Below are 9,007 nucleotides of genomic sequence, written 5' to 3' on the forward strand. Positions count from 1 at the left end.
GTAAAATAAAATTATATTAAATGACAACCCAGTTCTCATCTGATATAATCAGAGAGCACACTGGAAATTTGTTGTCCCTTTTTGTTTTTGCAATAGCAAATCTCATCTTGCATTTTTGCCTCATGTCTAATGCTGCCATTTCACTGGCTAATCATTTCCGTTATTATAATGTTTCTATTTTTCTGTTTTCAGTGAAAAAAAGCATAAAGGATTAAACTTGACTTTTCCATTAAGTAAAATATATTTTTTTATATAATAAAACCTGAAAACTTTTTCTCTCAAAATACACTCCAGAAATAAAAATTACTTTTTTCTTTAGTTTTTCTCTTTGTTGAACTACTTTTTGAATCTTTGGGAGAACATCAACAAAGGAGGCAGTCCTTGAAGCAAAACAATTGACAAATAGCTCCTCTAAGCAGCTGACAAAGGCTCTGTTGTGCCACTGCACAGCAGTTGGAAAGTTTAATGAAGGAGAGAAGTGAAGAGCCAAATAATTGACTTTTTAAGAAACTAATCCCTTGAAAATTATGAGGAACTTGTGGCATCATATGCTGCACACATAACAGGTTAACTTTATTAACCTATTACTGACTAAAACCAATTTCTTAATATGCAGGAAAATATTCAGACTTTAAAATTGGGCAAGTGTATTTATAGGAAATACACTTGCCCAACTTTACAAGGGCAGCTTTTAACAAAAGTATGCGTGTGGGGAGAGATAAAAATAACAAGAGGGTATATAAAACAATTGCCTGTACATTCATAAGAGCACTTTGCTTTGTCATATCTTCAACTAATTGTAAAAATAAACATTACAGACACGCACAAACTAAATTTTTTATCCTCACCTGAGAATACGTTTTTACTGACTTTTAGAGAGAGAAAGGGGGAGAGAGAGGGAGAGAGAGAGAGAGAGAGAGAGAGAGAGAGAGAGAGAGAGAGAGAGAGAGAGAGACATTGGTGTGAGAGAAATTTCAGTCAGTTGCACCCTGACAAGCAATCAAATCATCAAATCTGCAGGCAATCTAGGTATGTGCCCTGACCAGGAATACAACCCACTAACTCTTGGTGAGTGAGACGACAATCCAACCAACTGAGCCACCTGGCCAGGGCTACAAACTACATTTTTTTAAAAATAGATTTTATTGATTTTTTACAGAGAGGAAGGGAGAGGGATAGAGAGTTAGAAACATCAATGAGAAAGAATCATCGATCAGCTGCCTCTTGCACAATCCCTACTGGGAATGTGCCTGCAACCAAGGTACATGCCCTTGAATGGAATCGAATCTGGGACCCTTCAGTCCGCAGACCGACGCTCTATCTACTGAGCCAAACCAGTTTTGGCCAAACTACATTTTTTAACATAGTAATTTTTTTTATATAACCTAATGAGAAACCTTGTCAAATTTAGCTCTGTTATGACAAAAATATAGGTTATGTTCACATATTTCTTGTAGAAGAAAAGGGGCAATAGATGGAATGAACTCAAACAATAAGAAAACACCACTATTCTGTACTTTCAAATACTGAGATGATAGACATGAGCCAAGAGGTATGTGAGGAAATTGAAGATTGCTTTTAGACATGATTGATGATGCTGAAAGAGTTTCAAAACTGGCTGTAGAAAGCCTTGCTTCAAATTTTGGTTCTGTACCTTATCAAATACTCAACTTTATAAAAGTTGTTGAACCTTGTATTACCTGTGGATTTGGACTAACCATCTGTCCCTCATATTTAACAGTTACTGTGAAGTTCAAAAGAGATCATGTGTATGTAAGAGTTTTGTGTTTTTTTATTGCAAAATGCTCTGAAATTGGAATCAGGTTCATCCGCGGGTGTAGAAAAAGAGAAATAAAAAAGTCTTGAGAATCTGTAGAATTGTCCTTCTTGCTAATCCTGGTTTGCCTCTAATTAACCAGGTGACTTTGGATGAGTTATTCCCTTTGGATCTTAGATATCTGGGTGTGAGACAAGAGAGATGGTCTCTATGCCCACTTTGGTTCAAACTGCTATTATTCATGTGATAAAACACTTTTTTCAGGGTCTAGTTTCTCTTGTCAGCCTATCTTCTTCCTGAGTGAATTCATCTACTCCAGATGACCCATTTTAATTATCATTTATTCTTAAACTATAGTCTTTGACTACTATGTTACAGACTATTGAGCTCTAATCTATATTTTTAGCTGTTTTTTTGTGTGTTTTTTTTCTTAAACATCAGAAATCTTCCCCTGTATATTTTAGAAATACATAATCTGAAGACAAACAGCAGAGTGGTGGTTGACAGAAGGAAGGAGGTAGGGGATAAGAGGTGAAGGAGGCCTAAAACGTGGTGATGGAATATGATTTGGGTAGTGGGCATATAGCGCAATATACATATCTTATAAAGAAATCCACACCTGAAACCTATATGATTCTATTAACCAATGTCACCACAATCTACAATAATAAAGAGTAAGATGCAAATTGACCATACCGTCTCGAAGCTCACCAGCCAATCAGGAGTGAGTATGCAAATTAACACAACAAAGATGGTGGGTTAATTTGCATACACAGGCGCTGAGTGGCTGGCTGGTGGTGGGGTGGAATGCAGGCCCACTCTGGGCCTCTGGGCAGCATGGGAAGGCCAAAATGCAGCTCTGGTTGAAGGAAAAGGCGGTGCTGGCAGCAAGGGTAAGGAAGGCCCATTCTTGCACAAATCTTTGTGCATTGGGCTTCTAGTAAATTTAATAAAAAAGAAATAATACATCAAATACTAAACATGAAAACAATTAAATTACTATCCACCCCATCTCAAATGTTCTTCTTTTGCAATTACCCACTCAGTTGGTGGCACTAAAAGCCATCTTAGTAACTTGGTTTTAAAAAAAAGAATAGAGAGCCGAGACCGGTTTGGCTCAATGGATAGAGTGTCGGCTTGGGGACTGAAGGGACCTAGGTTCGATTCCAGTCAAGGGCATGTACCTTGGTTGCCGGCATATTCCCAGTAGGGGGTGTGCAAGAGGCAGCTGATCGATGACTCTCTCTCATAGATGTTTCTAGCTTTCTATCTCTCTCCCTTCCTCTCTGTACAAAATCAATAAAATATATTAAAAAAAAAAAAAAAAAGAATAGAGAAACAAAAGAGAGAATTAATTTTGACACTTTCTTTTTTTTTTTTTTTCCCCACCGGAATCGATTGACACTTTCTTTTCTGTCATTATCAAAACCAATACATTACCAGTCCTATAAAACTTAATTTTTAACTATTTTATTTGGTCTACTCAGGCTACATGGTAATTTATCCTATAAATGGGGGTTTAGATGGTTTACCATGTTATAACATGCAAAAATTATTAGAGTGAATGTATATCATTACATGTTAAGAAAGCAAATGTGTATTTATATATGAATTTATGCACATACAATATATGTATACACTGCACATATTACTGCTTTATTTCATAGAAGGTGAAACTTTCACTTTAAAAAAAATCAGGCTTTCCCTCTCATTCACTATTATTCCAATTTAGAGACTTACAGTGTTTTTTCTGTGTCACCATGACAATTTCTTAACTGTTGCTAATGCCTACAAGCTTTTGATCTTTAAATCTGCTTTCAACATTTCCAGTCAAGTGTTTAACTTAAAACAGAAGTGAAAACATGCTGGTGTTCTGTTTAAATGCATTAACCTCTTTCAGACTTCCACAGGATAAAGCCAAGATGAGCGGACTGATTACCTGCAAACCCTCCATGATCTTGCCATGCACTTGTATTCAGCCGTAGTCATCACTCTCATCTCTCTTGCTATGAACTCACTCAAAACTCAATTATAATATCACTCATTTACAGAGGGTACATTCACATATGTCTACAATGCTTTCCCTGCATTTTATGACTTCATTACTTTCATCTTCTATGACTTAGTTCAGCTGTAACATTTACAAGAAAATATTGGTAAATGCTAAGACTGGGTTACTTAAGCTCTTTATGCATCCTTCATTTCTAAAGTCCTATCATCGCTTAGCGTCTCATTTGAATGTTTTCAAAAGGCAGGGACTATAATATCATGCCTAATCCTTAGCATTCTATAAAATATGGGAAATAACCTACTGAAATTAATATTAATATACTTTAGATACTCATGATTAATAAAACTTAGAAAACCTATACCTTGTTAATTATCTGAAGAAAATTCTAAACTATCAATTTTTCTAGGTTCAATATTAATATCTGTGAGTGGCACTGGTAACCTTCTAAGCCCTCTTTATGATCTCTCTAAACTCCAAAACCAAACCCCTTAGCCCATTAACTGTGTTCATCCCACTTCAGCACTACAAAGCCAGAACAGTGACCAGGACTACTGGTGAGAATCTAAGCTTTTTAAAAGGCAAAAGATGACACCTGTACATGTGTATTCATTTCAACCTTAACACAAGTTACTTTTACTGAAGATGCAATGCCCATAATGGGAATGAAGAAAATGAGAATGAACTCTCCAGATTAAACCTATAGGTTCTTTGAAAAGCAGACCAGAGCATGTGCTTATATGATAAAAGGAAAAGCTATTGAATGTATTAAATAGATCAATAAGTTATTGCTCAACAGAAAAACCATATAAATTTTAAAAACTTAATAAAATTTTAGCAAAATTTAGCATTGCTCTTGAATGTAACTATCTAAGAAGGATCCTTTGCAGTGAATTTCCACATTCATGTATCGTGACACTTTTCAACCATTTTTGTTATTGTGATCTCATGTTCACAAATCTTCAAAAAAAATAATTAATAACCAGAGTAGCTTGGGCACAAACCAGTGAGCGTGCCACTCAATCTGAATGCAGCCAGCTATGGACAACAGCTATGGCGGCCCTCACAAATACTGGCCGGACATTGGCTCTGTTACTTTACTCAAGTTTCCTAGTGCTTCTGTAGCAAAGTACCACAAATTAGGCGACTCAAAACAAAGCAAACGAAATAATTCTCTCATAGTCCAGAGAGACTGGACATCTGAAATCAGGGTGTTGACTCGGTTTGATTCCTCAGACACCGTGCAGAATCTTTGTTCACTTCTTCCTAGCTTCTGGTGGCTACTTTCAGTCCTGCTGTTCCTAGTCTTGAAGCTGCATCACTACATCTCTGCCTTTCTCCTCGTGTGTGTGTCTCTCACCTCTTCTTATAAAAACAACAGTCGTGTTGAACCAAGGGAGTACTCTACTCCTTCCTGTATGACTTCATCTTAAATTAATTACATCTTCAAAGACCCTATCTATCTATCTATATATATATCTATCTATCTATCTATCTATCTATCTATATATATATATATATATATATATATATAAAGTTAAGTGACTGGCTGTAGGTCTGTCAAACCATCTGACCGGCCAGTACATATGACCTGCACTGGCAATTTAAAAATAAATGTTGACTCGTGCATATGTGATACATATAAAGCTCTCACTGACACCAATCACACGTGTGTGTCAATTTTATAATACTCCCATTTGACCCAGTAGTCTCACTCCTAGGAACATATCCTAAGAAACTAGAAACACCAATCATAAAGGATCAATGCGCCCCTATGTTCATAGCAGCACAATTTACAATAGCTAAGATTTGGAAACAGCATAGGTGTCTGTCAGCAGATGACTGAATCAGAAAACTATGGTACATCTACACAATGGAATACTATGCTGCCATAAAAAAGAAGGAATTCTCACCATTTGCAGCAACCTGGATGAAACTGGTTGCTAAGTGAAATAAGTCAGTCAAATATATATATATATATATATATATATATATATATATATATATATATATATAATCACATGATCTCACTCATTTGTGGATAATAAGGAACATTATAAACTGATGAACAAAAAGGTAGATACAGAGGCAGTAATGCATCAAACAGACTGTCAAATTACAGTGGGAAGATTAGGGAGAGATTGGGGGGAATAAAAGATCAACCAAAGAACATGTATGCACGCATATAAGTGTAACCAATGGACGCAAAACACTGGGGGGTGAGGGCATGTATAAGAGTGGGGGTGGCAATGGTAAAATATGTACACATATAATACCTTAATAAAAAAATGGAAAAAAATAAAATCTATGTTTGGAAAAAGCTTTTTTTATAATACTATATTATATATAGTATTTTGACACGTAATTTTTTGCAGTAATGTAACTATTGCATGAATCTTTCTTCTAATTAATTTCCTTTCAATATACATGAATCCAAGCACTGGGCCACTAATTTCCAAATAAAATTACTAAGGGACTAAGAATAAAGACTTCAGTATAACTTTTAGAGGGACAAAATTCACTCATAATAATAGTATAAAAACTGTCTTCTATCAATGCCATAACTTACTCCTTATAATGTGTTATCACTTGGAACTCCATTATTATTACTAAAAACATGTCTCTGAGTTACTTTAAAAACCAGAAATGTTTCTGAGAAAAGTACCAATACAATCAAACCATTCAATATGGGCAGCCAATAAAAAAAGTCCTTGGACTGCAAAGTCCAAAGACAGACCTTGGGTCTTAGAATGTTCTCCCAGGTGATAATTGTCCAGTTGAGAGGCCTTTCAGTGGATGGAGAATGTTTCTTAAATTTATAAACTATATTCACTGAGAGTTGTGAATATTTAATATGTATTTATTGAACAAGACAAGGATAAAAAATTATCAATAAAAAACTTCTTCTGCCCTGGCCTGGTGGCTCAGTTGATGTTGTCCAAAAAAAGTTGTGGGTCAGGGCACATAACTATGGGTTGATCCCTGGTTTAGGGCAATATGGGAGGCAACTGGTTTATGTAGCTCTCTTACATCGATATTTCTCTCTTTCTCTCCCCCTTTCCCTCTCTAAAAAGTCAATAAAACACATATCCTATGTGAGGATTAAAAAACAAACACAAAAAAAGTCTTTATATTATGAGACTGCTGTGCTGTCTACTGCTCTAAAGCGGAAGTAATGTGACATTATAATTTTTGGGATGCAGCTAAAGTGGTAGTAAGAGGAAAATTTATAGAATGGCAGGCCTATCTCAAAAAAAGAATAAGAAAGTAAAGAAAAAAAACAAAAACACAAATAATCTAACATTGCACATTAACAAATTAAAATTAGAAGAACAAATGAATTCCAAAGTCAGTAGAAGAAAATAAATAATAAAAATTTTAGCATAATTCTAGCCAATTTGGTTCAGTAGATAGTGGATCGGCCTGTGGACTGACGGGTCCCGGGTTCAATTCTGGTCAAGGGCACATGTCTGGATTACAGGCTCCAGCCCCACTGGGGGTCATGCAGGAAGCAGCCAATCATTGATTCTCTCTCATCATTGATGTTTCTATCTCTCTCTTCCCCTCTCTCTTCCTCTCTGAAATCAATAAAAAGGGCACATGTCTGGATTACAGGCTCCAGCCCCACTGGGGGTCATGCAGGAAGCAGCCAATCATTGATTCTCTCTCATCATTGATGTTTCTATCTCTCTCTTCCCCTTTCTCTTCCTCTCTGAAATCAATAAAAAATTATATATATATATATATATATATATATATATATATATATATATATATTAAATAGAACATAATTAAGTGAAATAATGAACAAAAAAGACAATAGAAAAATTTAATGAAACAAAGCTGGTTCTTTGAAAAAATAAAATTGAAAAACCTCTGATTATAATCACTAAGGAATATAAATAAAATCAGAAATGAAAGAGAAGTTACAGTAGATACCCCAGAAAGGATTGTACATGAATACTATGAAAGCTATGTGCCACCAAATTATATAACCTAGAAGAAATGCACAAATTCTTAAAAATGTAGAACATTTGTAGATTGAACCTTGAAGAATTGGAAAAACCTTAAGTAGACTTTAAATAGATTGAGACAGTCATCATAAATAGTAATGAAATTAAAACAGTCATCATAAACTTCCCCAAAAACAAGTCTAGGACCACATGGCTTGCTTCACTTGTGAATTCTACTTAACATTCAAAGAACCTTTAGTACCTATCCTTCACAAATTTTTCAAAACATTGAAGAAAAGGGAATACTTCCTAACATTATCCTGATACCAAAACCTGGCAAGGATGACACAAAAAAGAAAAATTACAACCCAACATCTCTAATGAATATAGATACAAAACTCATGGCAAATCAAATACAGCAATTCATTAAAAAAAGATAATATACTGTGACCAAGTGGAGTATATTCCATATTAATAAATAAAATATATAAATCATATAATTATATCAATAAATGCAGAAAAACTATTTGACAAAATATTATATTTATTTATGATTTAAACAATTAATAAAATGATTATAGAGGAAAGGACCTCAACATAATGAAGGTCCTATAGGACAAACCCTTAGTTAATAACATATTTCATGGTGAAAAACTAAAAACTTTATCTGTAAGTTCAGGAACAAAACAAAGATGCCCACTCTCACCACTGCTTTTCAACATGGTACTGAAATTCCTAGCCACTGCATTCAGGCAAAAATAAAAAAACAAAAGACATCCCATTGAGAATGAAGAAGTAAAATTGTCATGTTTTTGTAGTTGACATGATTTCATACATAGAAAATTATAAAGGCTCCACCAAAGGACTATTGAAAACATAAACAACTACAGTAAACCATATAAAATAAATGTGCAAAGTATATATTTCCTACATACTAGCAATGAAATAGCAGGGGGGGAAAACAAACAATTCCAATCACAATTGCAATAAGATAGATACAATACAGAGGAATAATCTTAACAAAGGAAGTGAAGGACCTGTACACTGAAAATGACGTGACATAATTGAAAGAAATTAAAGAACACACACACACACACACACACACACACACACACACAAATTCCATGTTTATGGATGGGAAGAATCAACATTGTTAAAATGGTTATATTACCTAAAGCAATATACAGATTTAATGCACTCTCCACTAAAATCTCACTTGCATTTTTTAAAGAAATAGAACAAAAAATCATCAACTTTACATGGAACCAC

This window comes from Pipistrellus kuhlii, unplaced genomic scaffold, assembly GCF_014108245.1.
Source record: "Pipistrellus kuhlii isolate mPipKuh1 unplaced genomic scaffold, mPipKuh1.p scaffold_m20_p_3, whole genome shotgun sequence".
Taxonomy (NCBI): Eukaryota; Metazoa; Chordata; class Mammalia; order Chiroptera; family Vespertilionidae; genus Pipistrellus; species Pipistrellus kuhlii.